The 8,844-nt window shown below is 37.3% G+C and overlaps 1 pseudogene; it reads right to left on the bottom strand.

The window, feature by feature from the left end:
* Positions 1 to 2,408: 2,408 nt before the first annotated feature.
* LOC117180275 lies at positions 2,409 to 3,164 on the bottom strand (annotated as a pseudogene).
* Positions 3,165 to 8,844: the final 5,680 nt, after the last annotated feature.

Below are 8,844 nucleotides of genomic sequence, written 5' to 3'. Positions count from 1 at the left end.
AATCCTTTAAAACCGCTTAAAACTTTGGAAAGCTCTTGAAAATTCCTTAGAAGTTTAAAAATACCTTAAAAGCTTTCAAATCCTTAAAAATCTCATGAATTATTTAAATCAATTGAAAATGCCTTGGAATCTATTAAAATATTCAACAATATACATCAAATCCTTTAGAATATCATTCTAAATTACTGTGATCAATTTAAAATTCCTTGAAATCTTTTAAAATTCTCTCAAATTTTTCAAATCCTTTAAAATCTTTTTAAATACCTAGAACTTTTTATAAAGATTTCTAAAGTATTTAAAAATGCTTTAAGTAACCCTTTTAAAATTGGTTTAATTCTTTGAAATTCCCTTAAATTATGAAAATCAGTTGAAAATTCCTAGACATTTTTAAAAATATGCTCAAATATTTAAAATCCTTAAAAATCTTTTGAAATCTTTTAAATTTTTCAAAGCTCTTGAAAGTTCCTTGAAATTTAAAAAATACCCTGAAATATTTTAAATCCTTAAAAAGCTCACACTAAATTATTAAAATAATTTGAAAATTACTTGAAACCTATTAAAATATCCTAAAATATATCAAATCCCTTAAACTGTCATATTAAATTACTGTAATCAATTGAAAATTCCTTGCAATCTTTTAAAATTCTCTACAATTTTTCAAATCCTTTAAAACCTTTTGAAACACCTACAACTTATTTTTTTTAAAGATTTCTAAATTATTAAAAATATTTTTAAATAACCCTTTTAAAATTGCATTAATTCTTTGAAATTCCTATAAATTATGGAAATCAGTTAAAAATTCCTTAAAATTTCAAAAAATATTTCAGGGTATGTTTCAAATTTCAAGATATTTTTAAGCGCTTTAATAAATTTAAAAGATTTAAAAAGATTTTTAAGGATTTTAAACATTTGAACATATTTCTAAAAATATCAAGGAATTTTCAACTTATTTTTATAATTTAAGGGAATTTCAAAGAATTAAACCAATTTTAAAAGGGTTACTTAAAAAATTTTTAAATACTTTAGAAATCTTTATAAAAAGTTCTAGGTATTTGAAAAGATTTTAAAGGATTTGAAAAAATTGAGAGAATTTTAAAAGATTCCAAGGAATTTTCAATTGATCACAGTAATTTAGAATGATATTCTAAAGGATGTGATGTATATTTTAGAATATTTTAATAGATTCCAAGGCATTTTCAATTGATTTACATAATTCATGAGATTTTTAAGGATTTGAAAGCTTTTAAGGTATTTTTAAACTTGTAAGGAATTTTCAAGAGCTATCAAAAATTATAAGCGGTTTTAAAGGATTCAACATTTTTCAGGATATTTTAAAACATTCCAACGAATTTTCAATTAATTTCAATAATTTCGAGCAAATAACTAAGACTATTCGACACTATAAAAAATTGAGACACATATATTTTTATTGCTTAAGATCTCCTCTTTTCGACGGTGCCAATGAAATTCCTCAAAAAATTTATTTATTATCCCAAAATGCAGTTTAAAAAAAAAAACGTGATTTTTCGTGCCTATTTTTTTTGTGAACCATTTTCCAAAGCTTTTCGAGCCTGTAATTAACCTGGAATCTCACTAACCGGTGGAATGAATGTCTAAACTTTGAGAATCCATGGTTCAAAGATCGATTTTTCGTTTTAGTATTTTCAAAATGGCGTCTTAATGGCAAAATTTTTGTGAAAACATTCATGAATTTTTTTACAATAAACGATGCGCTTTTCGGAAAAATCATCAAGAATAAAAAGTTCTTATAATCAGCCAAGGAATACGCCTGAATTTTTTCGAAGCGTTTTGAGCAAAATTTTGGATTTTGCATATAAACAATTTATGCAAAATTCAAAATTTGGCTCAAAACGCTCCGGAAAAATTCAGGCGTATTCCTCGGCTGATAACAAGAACTTTTTATTCTTGACAAATTTTCCGAAAAGCGCATAGTTTTTCAATAAAAAATTTTCATATTTCTATGCATCGTGTAAGAGTAAAATGATTCACGAATATCTATCGTCCGTCTGCCGCAAACAAAGTTTACGTTGCCCAACTATCACCAACGTGGAGGTCGCCGAATATCGATAGTCTCTTTTTTTTAAAGGGATTTTATATTTTTTTTTAACATTTTTTATTTTTTTTTATGGAGAATTTTTGTCATTTCAGATTTCAATCCGTTGAAATCATTTTGATCCTGCTGTTTCAGAATGTAATTTTGAGAAACAATGTAAGCAGCAATACATGTTGCAATCAATGCAAAATCTAGTAGTCCTCTGGCGACATTGTTCATTATTACATAATGCTCTTGTTCGTGATTCGTATCTGTGAGTTTCGAAATTACCTAGTTTTGATTGCAACAAATATTTCCTGCTGATTTCTTTACAGATATCTTTCGTTTTCAATTTAGCTATATTATTCTTGTTGCAAATTTTCCAAATTACGGTAGCATTTGTAATTGATGATTCTATTATTCGTGAAAAAATTTTAAAAGTCCATTTCTTTGAAGTAATAGATGGAGAAGCTTTTTTGCATCTGAAATCGTGCAAATCTACCCCTCCCATGTAATTATTATACAAAGAAAAAGCTCGAGGAAATCCTAGTTCTACTCTCTCTTGAGCAGCTCGTGAAAATCTTTTCACTGGGGTTATGGGAGTGATACCACATGCTGTGGAAAGAATAGAGACATGTTTTGTGTCTATTACACTGGTAAAATTCATCCCACTGTTGCGATCATGACATACTTTGTACGATCCTCGCGGATCATTTTTTGCAAATTCATGCTTTTCTTTCACTCTGTCTTTACGGACAGTTCCTGTTGATCGTAAACCACATTTATGCAGGTGGATGAGTAAATCTGGGCTGGTAAAGAAATTATCAAAATACAGATGATAATCAGATCATTTTTTTCGTGAAAGGCCATTGAGAAGTGGATTGATCATTTGTGAAACAACTCTGGAGCCAAGTGCACATGCCAATAAATTTATTCCAATGCTTGGATTATTTTTTCCACAATAAACGTTTAAATTGAATAGATATCCATTGGCTGCACATAAGCCCCAGAGCTTTATCCCATATCGATCAGGCTTGCAAGGCAGATACTGTTTCAAGCTCGTACGACCAAAAAATCGAACCATCATTTGATCAACTGAAAGTGCTGTTGAGAAAAAACCCAATTGTTGAATATTTTGCCGGAATAAATTTAATATTTTACGAATTTTCCATGCTTTATCTTTATCATTAGCATCCTCAGTTTTTGAAAATTTTATTTTTGATTTGATTTCACGAAATCGATTGCGGCTCATTGCTAAAGTCAGTTTCCCAATACTCTTCTTGATTATTTCGGATATTGTAGGATAACAGCACTAATACGAGTATACCTATGAAAGTGTTTAGTTCTTCTGTAGATATTTGTAAGCCATTTTGTTGGCTAGCTTCTATGATATACTTTTTTATTTCTCTGGAGAAAAAGCATTCAAATAACTCCACAGGTGACATAGATGATATTTTTTTCCGTACATTATCAGACAGAAAAGCTTGACCATCTAAAATTCCAGGGCAAACTTTTTCTTCGTTACTCCATGAAAAAACGTGATTTGGTTCCAATTATTTTTGAGATGCTGTGTAGTTATGGAAAACAGATCTATATGATACATTCGGTCTGGGAAATTCCGATCCCGAATTCTCGTCATCTGATGAATCATCTTCATCAGAGCCTCCACGTTGGTGATAGTTGGGCAACGTAAACTTTGTTTGCGGCAGACGGACGATAGATATTCGTGAATCTTTTTACTCTTACACGATGCTTAGAACTATGAAAAATTTTTATTGAAAAACTATGCGCTTTCCGGAAAATTTGTCAAGAATAAAAAGTTCTTGTAATCAGCCGAGGAATACGCCTGAATTTTTCCGGAGCGTTTTGAGCCAAATTTTGAATTTTGGATAAATTGTTTATATGCAAAATTCAAAATTTTGCTCAAAACGCTTCGAAAAAATTCAGGCGTATTCCTTGGCTGATTACAAGAACTTTTTATTCTAGATGATTTTTCCGAAAAGCGCATCGATTATTGTAAAAAAATTCATGAATGTTTTCACAAAAATTTTGCCATTAAGACGCCATTTTGAAAATACTAAAACGAAAAATCGATCTTTGAACCATGGATTCTCGAAGTTTAGACATTTATTCCACCCGTTAGTGAGATTCCAGGTTAATTACAGACTCGAAAAGCTTTGGAAAATGGTTCACAAAAAAAAATAGGCACGAAAAATCACGTATTTTTTTGTTTAAACTGCATTTTGGGATAATAAGTAAATTTTTTTAGGAATTTCATTTGCACCGTCGGAAAGAGGAGATATTACGCAATAAAAATATATGTGTCTCAATTTTTTCTAGTGTCGAATAGTCTTAGTTATTTGCCGTTGAAAAGCAGTGTACCGGTAGTGGCGTTTTGGCCGTTTAAGGGTTAATCGGCGGTAACTCTGTTACAACACTTAGCCTAATTAAAAAAAAACGATGAACAATCCATATTACGGGGCGGGGAGATTTGAGCGCGTTTGATCCGAATTAAGGGATCAAGATATCGGTATAGTATTTCACATGACATAAGGGAAGTAAATTAAAAGGAGCGAACGTCGCAACGGTCTTCAACCTGCATTAATGGGCGGTAACTCTGTTACAAGACTTAGCCTGATTAAAAAAAACAAACGATAAACAATCCATATTACGGGGCGGGGAGTTTTGAGCGCGTTTGATCCGAATTAAGGGATCAAGATATCGGTATAGTATTTCACATTACATAAGGGAAGTAAATTAAAAGAGCGAAGTAATTCGCATCAACTTAACCCGGATTAATGGGTGGTACGCTCGTATGGCAACTAATATCTGGATACTCATTTAAAACTGAAAAAAGGGGATTAGAGTATAAAAAGTCCCATATTCAGACAAGACTTCCGATTTTATGATTGTAGGTACATATCTAAAGATTCAACACGGGGTTTTTTTCAGTATAACCGTTCGCACAGGGCATTCAAATATTTGATAAGGTCTGCAAGAAAAAGTACCCGAGAAATTTGACATGACTTTTTAACTGATGAAAACCTATCTTGAAAAGATCCGCATGTTACTTAAACTATTTATAGGGGTACTGAGCCATATGATAATTTACAAAGAAGGTACCTTTTCAAGGCATACAGTGTCAAGGTCGACCTAAATTAAACTAGCTTTCATACTACCTATACCTAGCATGTTCTACGGTCATCTCCCTCGATGCTAATGAATTTCCTTAGTGCTGATGTGGCTTCTGATCGCATCGTGGTCGAAAGTCATAGCGCCGAATTTCCGGTTCCCCCACTTCCAAGGGTGTGATGACTATTTTGGGTGGGCGACCACGTTTCCTTCGTGGTTGTTTGACTTTTACAAGCCCTTCCTGCTCGGGCTGAACCACTTCTTCCATGAAGTGCTGAACTCTAGGCTGGGTGGCTATGGATATTGCCACGGGATCAATTCCATTTTCCACTGACTTAGTTCCCCAAGGTACGCGGGGCGGTGGAAACTCAACGCGTGAGCTGTTGTTTAGGGGTTCAGAGTGGTTTACCACCGTCGAACTTCTATGATTCTGAGGATGAGGCTCTTCTGTAGTGGCGCTAGAAGCGGCCACGGGGGCCCTACGTGAGTTAGGCAGCAATTGCTCAACGCGTGAGTTATTTAGTGGGGTGTCAGAGCTGTTTAACACAATCTGACTTGAGTAAGTCTGAAGATTCCGTTCTTCCGAAGTGGTGGTCGGAACGACCACAGGGGCCCTACGTGAGTTGGGCGGCAATTGCTAAACGCGTGAGCGATTTACTGGAGTATCAGAGCTATTTAACAGAGTCTGACTTGAGTAAGTCTGAAGATTCCGTTCTTCAGAAGTGGTGGTCGGAACGACCACAGGAGCCCTATGTGAGTTGGGCGACAATTGCACAACGCGTGAGCGATTTACTGGGGTATCAGAGCTGTTTAACACAGTCTGACTTGAGTAAGTCTGAAGATTCCGTATACTGCAGTGGCTAATTCTCTATTTTTACTGGTCCTTGGATGCACCACGTATTTAAAAGTGTTCAAAAATCGAGCCCAACGACTTAGCTTTTTGTTGTCTTCTCGAGAGTTTTGCAGCCATATTAACGCCTTTTCGTCTGTTTTTAAAATACGCCTTCTAGTTGTGGGCGGAAACGTTGGATAGACCATTGTACGGCATGACATTCCTGTTCTACCCTGGAATATCGCTCCTCCACATGACTGAATTTGGCACTGGCGTAACTAATTATGTTTCTAGATTCAGGGGTAACCTGATATAACACGGCTCCCATTCCAATTGAACTAGCCTCTGTCTGCAGTATGCAAGGGAGATTAGAAATCGGTCGTCCTAGTTCCAAATCTCCACGAAAGAGACTCTTGATCTGCTTGAAGGCTTCTTCCGCCTCCGGTTTCCAGGTCCAACGACCGGTGTATTTTCCGAGGAGGTTAGTGAGGGGAGCTACGACCATTGAGAAATTTGGGACGTATTCTCGTATCCAGTTGGATATACCTAAAAACTGCTGTAGCTCCCTTCGATTTTTGAGAGGCGTTACTTGGAGTGCGGCTTGTAAATGGCACCCCCGAGGTTCATAACAACTCGTTGACACGGAATGTCCCAAGTATTAAAGTTTTGTTTGTCCGAAACTGCATTTATCGATGGAACACGCAAGTATATGAATTTGCAGTAGTTCCAAAACTAGGTGTAGATGCTTCAGGTGCTCCTCCCAGCTTTGAGAATAGATGGTTATATCATCCAGGTAAGCAATACAGAATTTATTGATGTAATCCTGTAGCACTATTTGACTAATCAGATACTGGAAGGTGTGGGGGGCGTTTTTAAGCCCAAAAGGCATCACCCGAAACTGGTAAGTGCCCCCAGTCGGAATGGCGAATGCCGTGTATTTTCGGGCTTCCGGATGCATAGGCACTTGCCAGTGGCCTTGACGTAAATCCAGCGCTGAGAAAATGCGCGCATTTCCCAATTCTTTTAGTGAATCTTGGATCCAGGGCAATGTATAAGTTACATCTTAAGTGATTGAATTCTATCTTCGATAATCCACACAAAATCTCCATTTTCCGTCCTTTTTCTTGACTAGCACCACGGAAGAGCAGTAAGCTAAGGTACTAGGCTCAATTATCTGATTGGCTAACATTTCCTGGACTTGTTCTAGCATTATTCTCCGCTTCTCAGGGGAAGCTGGGTACGGTTTCAACCGGAACGGCTTTCCATCCATAAGATCGATCTTGTGAGAAATGGATCTTGTTTGTGTTTGTTTCGGTCCAGGAGTAAGGACACTCTGGAATTTGTCAGTAAAGTCGTAAAATTGATTAGTGAACTCTGGAGGAAAATTATGTATGTATTCAATCGGGTCGACCACTGTCCGTTTGGGATCCGCGGAACGTTGCATAAAGTAGATGATAAATCGTTCATTTATTCCAACATATATTCTTTTGCCGGGAATGTCGAAAATGGTCATCTGGTCTTCCATCCAGGGTAATCCCAGAATCAATGGCTCGCGAAGTTCTGAGCAAACGAGAAAATCCAGGTCCATTACATGACCACCGATGGTAATATGCAAAGTTAATTTCCCCAGAATCTTGATCATCATGCCAAGAGCGGCAAGGTCTACGTAATCAATATCTGGTTGGAGATGTCTCAGCTGCCCTTTGGTTATATAAGATTGATGAATAAAATTTTCGGTGGCCACTGCGTCGACTATACCTAGTATTCGCTGATCATTCAGGTTAGTCATAACGCGTGGCAGTTGTCGAAAATCTCGTTGAGTTAGGTAGAGGGAGATGAGTGTGTGGTTTGGGCGGTGGCCGGGTTGTCCACCGCCCCTTGCCAGTTTTCCGGGATTGAGTCGGTCCTTCCCTCTTGACGGGTACGCTCCATAGGTTGAGAACGTTCCGCTTGCTTCTTCTTGTAAATTTCGCAATCCCGATTGAAATGCATTCCTGGACAATACCAGCAATTCGGCAAATTACTGTTAGCGATAGGGGCGGCGGGTGTCTTTCTTTCCTCTTTCCTGGGTGATGCCCGAAAGAATTCACCCTCATCTCGTTCGGCCTCGATAGCCCTGGATAATAAGGATGCAAAATCCGTAGGATTTGAGGCACGAATTGCATGTCGGATGCCTGGTTTCAACATTTCCATTAGGGCATACACTTTTACCTCTTCAGTCTTATTAGGTCGTAGTCTTTGGAAGAGCAGAAATTTTTTCTGGAGTAAGACTTCTACTGGCTCCTTGTCAGTCTGTCGTTGGGAGTACAGTTGAGCCTGTAGTCTTCCAATGGTGGCAGGAACATTGTATTGCCTGTCGAGCAGGTCTTGGAACTTTGACCATTCAAACTTCAAGCCTCTGTATACTTCCCACCACTTCTTCGCATCGCCGTGTAAAGCTTGGCTGGCCACTTTAGTTCGTTGATTTGCTGGAATATATGTGCCAGGCTTGTAATGGATCAGACTGGGCCTGTGGGTTCCCAGGTGGTCCATATGGTTGTTCTCCGTAGTGTGGATAGGCATAGTGGATTTGACCCATCTGTAACTGAGTACAATGTAGTAGAGCGTACTGAGATTGACCATACTGGGGTGGAACCGACTGTGGCTGTATACCCTGTGGTTGAGTATACTGCAGTTGGGTAGCCTGTAATTGGCCCTACTGAGAATGAGTACCCTGAAGTTGAAAGTACGACCATTGAGAAGCCTGCGATTGAGTCTGCTGAGACTCAGTACCCTGTGGTTGAGTATACTGCAGTTGGGTAGCCTGTGATTGGCCCTACTGAGAATG

The sequence above is a fragment of the Belonocnema kinseyi genome, chromosome 9, assembly GCF_010883055.1.
Source record: "Belonocnema kinseyi isolate 2016_QV_RU_SX_M_011 chromosome 9, B_treatae_v1, whole genome shotgun sequence".
NCBI lineage: Eukaryota > Metazoa > Arthropoda > Insecta > Hymenoptera > Cynipidae > Belonocnema > Belonocnema kinseyi.
The sequence above is the reverse complement of the archived record's forward strand: the minus strand, read 5'-3'. Positions and strand labels throughout refer to the sequence as shown.